The following is a 9,283-nucleotide window of genomic DNA, read 5'->3' on the forward strand; positions in this document are numbered from 1 at the left end:
CCACGCCATCCCCAGTGTGGTAAAAAGTGGAACAACAACAAGTTTTGGGGCACAAAGGTGCGGAGTGGGGGCTAAGAGGGGAGGAGCAGCTGTCCCCCATCAGTGCAAATAAATAAATAAATTAAATTAATGCTGGAGGTGGGATTTAGGAATTCCAGGGAGAATTGAGATATGTTCAGAAAGGAGGGGGAGGGGAGGGGGGGGGAAGGAAAATAAGAATAAAGTGCAGGGAAAGAGTATTTTACATGCACATGTATTTTATCCAGGCGGGTGTGCACAGCGGGCTGCAGAGCCGCCCTCAGCCCCTGCTCTGCGCTGAGCGCTGGGAGAAGGAAGAGTAAATCTACTAAGAAAAAAATAAAAATAAAAAAAAAAAAAAAAGAAAAAATTCAATAAAACGCGGACCGGAGTTTCTAAAAACCCCTGCACTGGATCCGGAGCCAACCGTCTAATTTCCTACCGAATCGCACCTGATTTGGGACCTGTCGGGTGGGCTCGTAGTTCCACTGTGCAAACCCCACTCGGAAGAGTTAAACAACAGGAAAAACAAAAACACACAAATAAATATGTAAATAAATAAATAAAGGCCTTGAAAGCTGCGGAAAAGAAAAAGACCTCAACTCTAGGCCTGGATTTTTCCCACTGAAACAAAACTATTCTTCTGTTTCAAGTATTTGGGACCTGGCAATGCCGGGCAGAGAGGTGAAAGCAGCCCCTGGTTCGCCTAAATAGAGCAAGCTCCCAGCGAGTGGCTCTCTGTGTTTCTTCTTCCTCCTCCCCCCCCCCCAGATGCTCTTTTCAGTGGAGTGTAAAAAATAAAATAAAAAACCTGCACTCCCGTGAAATTGTGCTCTCCTAAAGTGTATTTTTAGAGAAGTTTGAGTTCAGGCGTCACGACTGGGAAGGGGGGAGGTTGCTGCGGGAGAGGCAGGCGCCGAGAAAGAAGGTTTTTTCCCCCTTTTCATCAAGCTCTTGCACTGCCATTTTACCGAGGCAGGGAGGGAGCGAGCGAGGGAGGGAGAGCGGAGCGACAGACAGCGCTTGCAAAGGAAGTTTCTCACGGCAACTGCGGGCTGGATCTGGAACGGAGCCTTTTGTTCCCGGCAAGTTCAGCAGGAGAGAGAGTTGAGAGTCTGCTGAAGAGACAGGGGGAAAAAAAAAAACAAAAAACAGCGGAGAAATAAAATGGAGGGAAGTAGGAAGAGAGGAGAGATGGTGCTGAGCTGAGATTAAGCGCCGAAGCAGCGAGCTCGGGTGTTCTCTGCTGCACGGCATTTATGTAGAAAGTTGGTGTGGTGGCCTCGGGCAGAAATCCCTCGTTAAGTGCATGGGAATGAGGGAGCAGAGGCAATGCCCAAGGACAGGCATTGCTGGGCAGGAAGTGGAATTTTCCGAGGGGTTCACATCCTTCGGTGCTCTTTTTGCCAAGATTTTTATCTGCTTGCTCGTTGAAGGGTGCCTCCTAGAGACGTCAGGAAAAAGGCCTTGAAGATGAGGAGTGCTCTAAGTCTGTTTAAATAATTAAAGGTAGGGGACACCACCGCTCAGAAATGACAGATCTGAAGACCAGATGCAACTTTGGCTACTCCACTCCCTTTCTTTCTCCCCAGTAAGTGGTTAAAACCCAAGATCTCCGAATGGAGAGAAGACAACTTTAAAAAAAAAAGGCCCCCTCCCCCAGATTTGATGCTTATACACATATTCAAGATATGCTATATTCACGTAAACAATTGTTTTTGTCTCCCAGTCCACGCTGCTAATTCATCACATCAAAACCACACATGCTCTCTTTGCATGTATACAGACTCAGAATGCTCCAAACTTGCCTGAATTAACCCTCAAATCGCCGACACTCACTTGAACAAGTCCCTTGCCAAAGGTGGAGCCGAACTTTAATCCCCTCATTATTTGTACACTCGGTGGTGGACTCCAGAAGCAGGAGACTGCTGCTGAGGCCAGCCAGCTTTCCGCACAAGTTTGCTTTTTTAAAGTGCCGTGTTCCTGAAAATAACCGCTTGATTAAAAATGTTAATCAGCTCCCGAGCTCTCTGCAGACAGCAGAGAAGAGCCTTTGCCCTGTGCCAGGGAGTGCGCGGCGTGGCACAACGTGGGAAATCCCAGTTCGGGGTTTAAATGGGCTTTTCCACTCCTGCCAGGAGAGACTTGGGAGGAATGATAATAATAATTTAAAAAAGCAAAACAAAACAAACAAAAAAAAACAAAAAACCCTTTTAATGATGCTCAGAAGCGTCCTCTGTGGCTGGGGAGCGAATGAAGTTCAACAGCCCTGAGCTGAGCGCTGGGCAGATGCGGCTTCGGGGTCGGGGAAATCAAAAAGCATCAAAAATGGGAAGGGGGGGGACACCCACCAGGGAAGCGCAATTGGCTGAAAAGCGTTATTCCGGGCTTTGTAGCGAGGAGTCCCACCCCAGCCATCGGAACTGGCTCTGAAGCGGCTGTTTTAACGTGTGGCCGAACACAATGATCCTCGGCGGGGTGCACAATTACCGAGTCATCTGCGCCGTCTCCAGGTGCAGGGGATGGCAAGCGCCGGATTTTCAAAGGTGCCCGACACGCTGAGCTCTGAAAATCCCCCTGGAGAGGCGGGGGCTGTCAGGAGGAGCCCCCCCCCACTCATACACACTCATACACACTCATACACACTCATACACGCACCCCGGCCCGGGCTGGTAGCCCCGCACCACTGGGTTGCACCGACCTGAGCGGCGGGTCCGGGTTAGGGAAAGAGGAGTGGGATGGGTGGAGCGGAGGGACCATCAGAAACCGAGGTTGGGTCGCCACGATTGCATCTTCATGAGTTGTTTTTTGTTTTTCCTGGAGTATTTACTAAAATCTCCTCGCCATCGGGGACCTGAAACAAGGCCGGTGAAAGTTGAACAGGGAAATGTCAGGAAGCATCCCACGGGGCAGTGGGGGCATCACATTTGTTAGGGTGGCATTCAGTTTTACAGACCTGTGAGTAAGTAACAGCCTGGCTGTTAAAAGATTTAAAGACAACACCTCCTCCCTCTCCTTTTATTTTTTTTTTTTTTCCTTTTTCTTTTCTCTTTTCCCAAACTGGTGCAAACCTGGTTTACCACCAGAGGTGAGGTGGAAAGTACAAGCACCTCGATTTGTCCATGTATGCGGGTAAAACCAATTAAACCTACATCTTAATGAACATCTCCATTATAATGAACATCTCCATTAAAATAAACATTATTTTGCCATGCTTAGCTTTGGTCCTATCTCCCTCCCCTGTTTCACAAACTTTGTTGGACTAAAGCAGGCAAACACATACAGAAACCTCGCCTGCTGTAGATGCTTTTTTTTTTTTTTTTTTTTTTTTTTTTTTTTTTTTTTTTAAAACGGAGCCCAGATGCTGGTCAGGATTAAGGTTACACCAAACACATTCTACATTGCCATTTTCCAAACAGAATGAAGCAGATGGAAAAGATGGAAGAGGATAAAGCAGGAACGGAGCAGCGCTGAAAACTGCAAGCCCTGCACTACCGCTGGAGAGGAGTGAGCTGGGATGCCGAGAGAGGCAGAAAGAACCCAGGAGGATCGGACTCACAGGATCCCATCCCTCACATTTAAAATAAGGATTTTTTTTTTAATAAGTAAAAAGCTGTCAGAATTTGTGCTTCAAACCTTTTGGTTTTAGTGTGTGTGGGGAAAATTATTCAGCTGAAACGGCTCACTGTGGTCCTCAGGGCTCAGTCCTAGAAGATGCAAAAGCCACTGGCCTGGGGCCATCAGGGTACTTAATAAACATCAGCAGTCCCGGTGACTTTAAGCATATACTGCCTTAAAGTTAACCATGTCCTCAGCACTTTGCAGGACCCGCCCATCAAACCCATACCAGCTCCTAGCTCAAGAAAATGAGTATCTTCTAAGGAAACAAAGAAAACCTTCCTCTGAAAACGGCCAAAGATTATTTTTTTGTTGTTTTCTCAAAGACACCAGATCTGAGCTGGTAACTCCAGACCACACAGCAATAGCAATAAAAGCTCCTGGACAAGTGAGCTGAATCTATGCTTATTTGTAAAATAGTACCATTTGGTAAATTCTTCCTGGTATTTGATGTGGTGGGAATTCTACAATAGCTCAGTTATTCAATCATATGATGAGCTTTGGAAAATCTCTTGCAAAAATTGATTTTAGGAGCTTTTTGTTGCTATTATATAGGCACGTGCATGATACAGAGAAAGAACACACAAACTATTAAATATTCATGCTATGGGGAGAACACTTAGAGTAACATCCCTTCCTTCCAGATGTACAAAGGCAGGCACAAATAACTGAGAGAAAATGTCATAAAACTATTCCAATTTTCCCCATAAACAAGGTGCTGACCAGCATTGGAACATTTGCTTCACAAAAGGGCCAGACAGAAATTCTCCTTATCCACCTTTCACCAGTCATCCATAAATGTGGATTTCAAAATCTTAATTCTGTAATCTAAGCCACATGGGGAGCTTTAGGACTTCACACACGCACAGGAGTCTGCATGCAAGGATCTGGCTGATTTTCTGCTTTTAAGGCCTTCCATCCTGTCATCTTGCTCAAACATACATGGCCTAAAAGCAAAATTTCCAGCCTCACAAGTATGCACCTCAGTGACACTTACTTGCATTAGAAGTAAAAAATGTAAGCACATTCAGACCAGCTTCACTGGAACTTCTGGAACTCAGTACTGGAATTGTGAGACAAGGACATTTATATCTAACAATTTCCTGTGATTTAAAACAGGCCCACAATCCAACTTATTAGGAGTATTTGTTATCTTTGTAAAAGCTGGTGCTCTCACCCTCAGTGAAACAAAGGCATTGGTCAGAAGTGTTCACTTTCTCTGTAAAATCAAATCTTGAGACACACTGCAGAAAGAGTCAAAAAACAAAGCACCAAAAGACTAATTTTCAAATATTAGTTGAAATATTGATTATACCTGGTAAAAAAAAAAAACAACAAACCAATCCAAACCCCAAAACATTCAAGGGTTGCTGCTTACATTCCACTTAGCTTCATTATTAGGTACCTGAGTGAAATGTGCTCAAAAAAGTTCCTATTTATTACAGGTGTTGTTCAGGGGTGTCACTACATCTATTATGAAACCAAGTATTTAATATCTTCCCCTACCTTCAGGAAACATAGTTAATGACCTTGGGTTTTCAGGTAATCACTAAGAGCATTGCAGTCTTCCCTAAGTGATCCTGGCCCTCTGGATTCACTACCTTTCTATTGTTTTACTTATTCTGTCTATTTTTGGACAGTATTTTCTTAAAGATTGCCTTAAATGTGTGGGTATAGTGGCCAGCACACTTTCTGTTTACACACAGGAATGAGACAGTAAATAAGCAGAAGCAGCACAAGGAAGGTAACTTCTGGATGTCAGTCACCAGTTTAATGACCCACTGGTGGTTAGCAACAGTTACACAGGATAACTCAGAACCTCCTCATTATTGCTTTTTTTTTTTTTTTAAAGGACTTGGCAATACTACAACATTTGTGACATCTTCCTCTATCAATCACAGTGACATAGCATCTTTCTATCAAAATAAAGAAAAAAAATCCCCCAAATCCAAGACAGAACATGAAGCACTACAGTTGAGCTGCCATGCAAATGAGTGACTTTTTTTTCTTACCCCCTCTAGGGGTACAGAAATAATTTAGAATTGATTAAATTCTGACAAAGGATCCAAACCAACCCAAAGGTTGGAAAGTAATGGCCAGACAACTAGAGACTGATTAGGTTCACCTCAGTGAGATGTAGAACTTAAGGCATTTTCCCCTGGAGGGGGGAAGGATGTAGAGGAAAATAAACAGATGAAATGCAACCTAGGTTTAACAAAGGCAATCATGCCAGACAAGCCTGATTGCTTTCTTCAATAAGAAAACAGATTTTTCTTGGTAAAGAAACATATTGTTGATCTCACCCACCCAAAATTCAGCAAAGTATTTGATGTGGTGTCATAAGTGACAACAGAAATCAAACTGGAAATATGAAGATCAGGGCAAGATGAGTTTTGTGGACAAAAAGGGCTAAAAAAATCCCATACAGAACTCTGTTGAAATGGGAACTTGGGGTAAAGAGTGAGTGCTCTAAAAGCTTCTCCAGCATTGGTTTCAGAACTGGTGCTATTTATTGCTTTTAAGTGACATGAGAACAAGGAATTGAAAGAAGAGTGTTAATATAGACACTGAGAACATCAAAAATCATCAATACAAAGACTGGAATATCCTCAGTGAAGAACTGGATGAGGTTCCAGAACAGCACAAGAATCCTGTAGAATGGGCCTTTGGGATGCAGTAATAAGATTAATGCAAAGCACAAAGCACAGGGACTAACAGCCAAAATAAACTGGGATTTCATCCCAGTTCATTGGGAAGGATAAGGATTCAGAAGCATTATCTGGTCACAGAAATCACTAAACATCACAAAAATGAAGAAGAAAATCTGATCTAAAGACCAGGTAAGGCACATCCAGATGTTACTGCAAAAATCTAGGCAGTTTGTGTTCAAGAATGATATGTGAAAACTGGGATACTCACAGATGAGGCTTCCTAAGATGGTTATGAAAGCAAAGAATCTATCAGGAGAAAATACTAAAGTTTTATTTTGGCTAATGCCACCAAAAGAAAGGCTGAGCTAGGACAGGATTAGTACCTGTATACATAGATTATAGCTTGGACACTGGTATTTAAACTAAAGGGTTATGTTTGCACCAAATATATAAAAAGGACCCAGTTGGAATGTTAGGAAATACAGAGCAATGTTAGGGAAGCCTAAAAAAAGGGGGAAAACCAGTACCAGCAGCTCCCATTGAAAGCTCACCTGCAATCTAGTGGATACTTGCCCAAGAAGATATCTGCAACAAGTTTACTGGGCCAAGCTGAAAATTTGCTTCTGACCAGTGTGGAACACACAGATACAGTGGAGAACTTTGATAGCTTTGCCCTTCATATCCCTGCTCTGCATCAATGAAAGGAGAGGAAAATCTCTGAGCAATATCATGAAGATACATTTATGGTGGTTAACATATATCCACATGCTCTAGTGAAAAGCCTCAGGAAACTCCATTACAATTAGTAATTCTGTATTTACTGCAGCCCTTTTACAGGCAATAAATAAAATATGGAAGCAAACATCAAATAACAAGGATAAAAGGAAAAATCTGAGAGAAAAAATTCATTGAATGAAACAGGGTTTGAGAAGGGAGGTTATGTGTTTTCACTTATAATTAGAGACTGCATCACAGTGCAAGGAAGTGGATTAGGAGGGGGAAAAGTGCAAGAACCACACACAGGGCAATCAAACACACTGCTCAGGTCTCTGTTGAATTCATCCGGGTCACAAGAGTGTAGAGGAGCATGAAATACAGAGAGTGAATAATATCTTGGCTGACCCAGCCTTGGAGTAGGCACAAGCTCAGCAAAATCTGTGTCAGACAGTGCTTGGAGAACCAAGCAGTGATCCTTGTGGCCATACCTGCACACACATCACCTCAGCTCTGCCATGGTCCTCTGGTTCTGCAGAGAACTGTGGAAAGCAGCAGTTTTTCTAAGGGGAAAGCTTTCCACACAGCCAGAGCATTGCACCTCCCCAGGAGACCATAAAAGGCTCACACTGCTAAGGGCTTTTTTCCTTTCCCTCATAAATAACATCACCAGGAATTTGTATCACCTATTTTTTGCCATCTAAGCTCTTAATCTCTCCAGACAAAACATACCTGCTGTAGCAATACTTGTCTTGAGCAAACCAACCACGGCTGCCTTTCCTGAGATCCTCTGTTCTTAACTGTCTGACCACTGGAGATGTTTTTCATGATTTCCAAGGCAGGGTGTTCCATGCTGTCAACAACTCCTTTCCTTGTACGTGCCACCTCTTCCTGTTTCTATAAGCAATAATAGGCAGAGGAATGAAGCCAAAAAGCATCTTCAGTTCTGGGCTTGTTTTGTTGTTTAGTTTTTTTTTCCCCCTTCTCTTCTACTTGTACTCAGTTTTCTGTATCTCTCCCTGCCTCTTGGAGATGTTGTAGCCATCAGGGCAAGCTCCAGTTTCTAAGGAGTATGCTCTGAAGAAGTTTTGTCATCCCATTCCATACTCATTCTACACCCATTCAATGGTAAATCACTTACACTGATGAGCAAGGCTGTGTACAGCCATTAAGAAGCTGTTCTCTGCATTCATAAATTCTTTTTCCTGGCTCAACAGACCATGTGTATTCCTTGAACCCTCATAACTCTGATTCATGGACTGTACCTGGGAAAAGCTCTCAGTAATTTCCTATGTATTGCAAAGCTTTATGACATGGTAGATCAGCACCTTCTCCAGACCTAGAGTTAAAAAAAAATCCCATGACAATACCCCTGACACAAAACTGGCCAGTTTTCAGTGAGGAGTAACCAGAAATGATGCTGTTCCACAGATGGCAATAAAGGAAAGCTTTTGGTTTGCAGCTGACATCTGCCCAGGTTTCTAGGAATTCAAGTTTGTCATCCTGGCTGCCACTCCTGGCCATCCCAGTTCTGCACCAGTCCCCTGTGCTACCAGTCCCTGCTAGCTGCCTACACCCAGAACCAGTACAACAGTGAGTAAACTGCTCCAGATAAATCCTGGACAGGAGTAGCAGGTTGATTACATCTCACTGTTTCTCTTTCTGCATTTCTTCCATTATCAAAGCAGCAAATGCTTTCTGAAGCCCCAAAAGAACTAAATCTTTCCACCTGTGCAGCCACACAGGGATATCCAGTGCCATGGATTTACCAGTTTCTTCTTCATGTAACCTTGGGGGGGGGGGGGAAGAAAAAGAAAAAAAAAGAAAAAAAAAGAAGTTACATAGGCCAAAAAAAATCAGTGGATGCCAGGAGAAGAGGAATAGCAATCTGTCAGGGTTTTTATCCACGGAATTCTCAAATTCCTGTGAATTCTTTGTCAGCATGCTGTGAAAGAAAACCATACAGCAGGACATCACCCCACAGGATAACTGCCTAGAATGTCTTGAGAGGTAAATTAATCCAAGAAGGAACTGTGCACCCGATTAACACTGAAAATGCCTTAAATCAGCATAACAAAGTGGGGTGAGTGTGCTGGGGCTCAATATCCTTTAACAGCTGTAATTAGATCAAACAAACTAGATTGATGTCTCATCCCTTTGTAGACATGGCTCTGGAAGGTAGGTCAGGAGCTAAGTTCAGTAACACAATTTTAGTACTGCAGCTTTTCTCTAACAGGGCCCAGCCACACACTCACTCAAAAGTAAATACTATTTCCTAGAGT

Source organism: Calypte anna, chromosome 23 (genome assembly GCF_003957555.1).
Source record: "Calypte anna isolate BGI_N300 chromosome 23, bCalAnn1_v1.p, whole genome shotgun sequence".
Classification (NCBI taxonomy): Eukaryota; Metazoa; Chordata; class Aves; order Apodiformes; family Trochilidae; genus Calypte; species Calypte anna.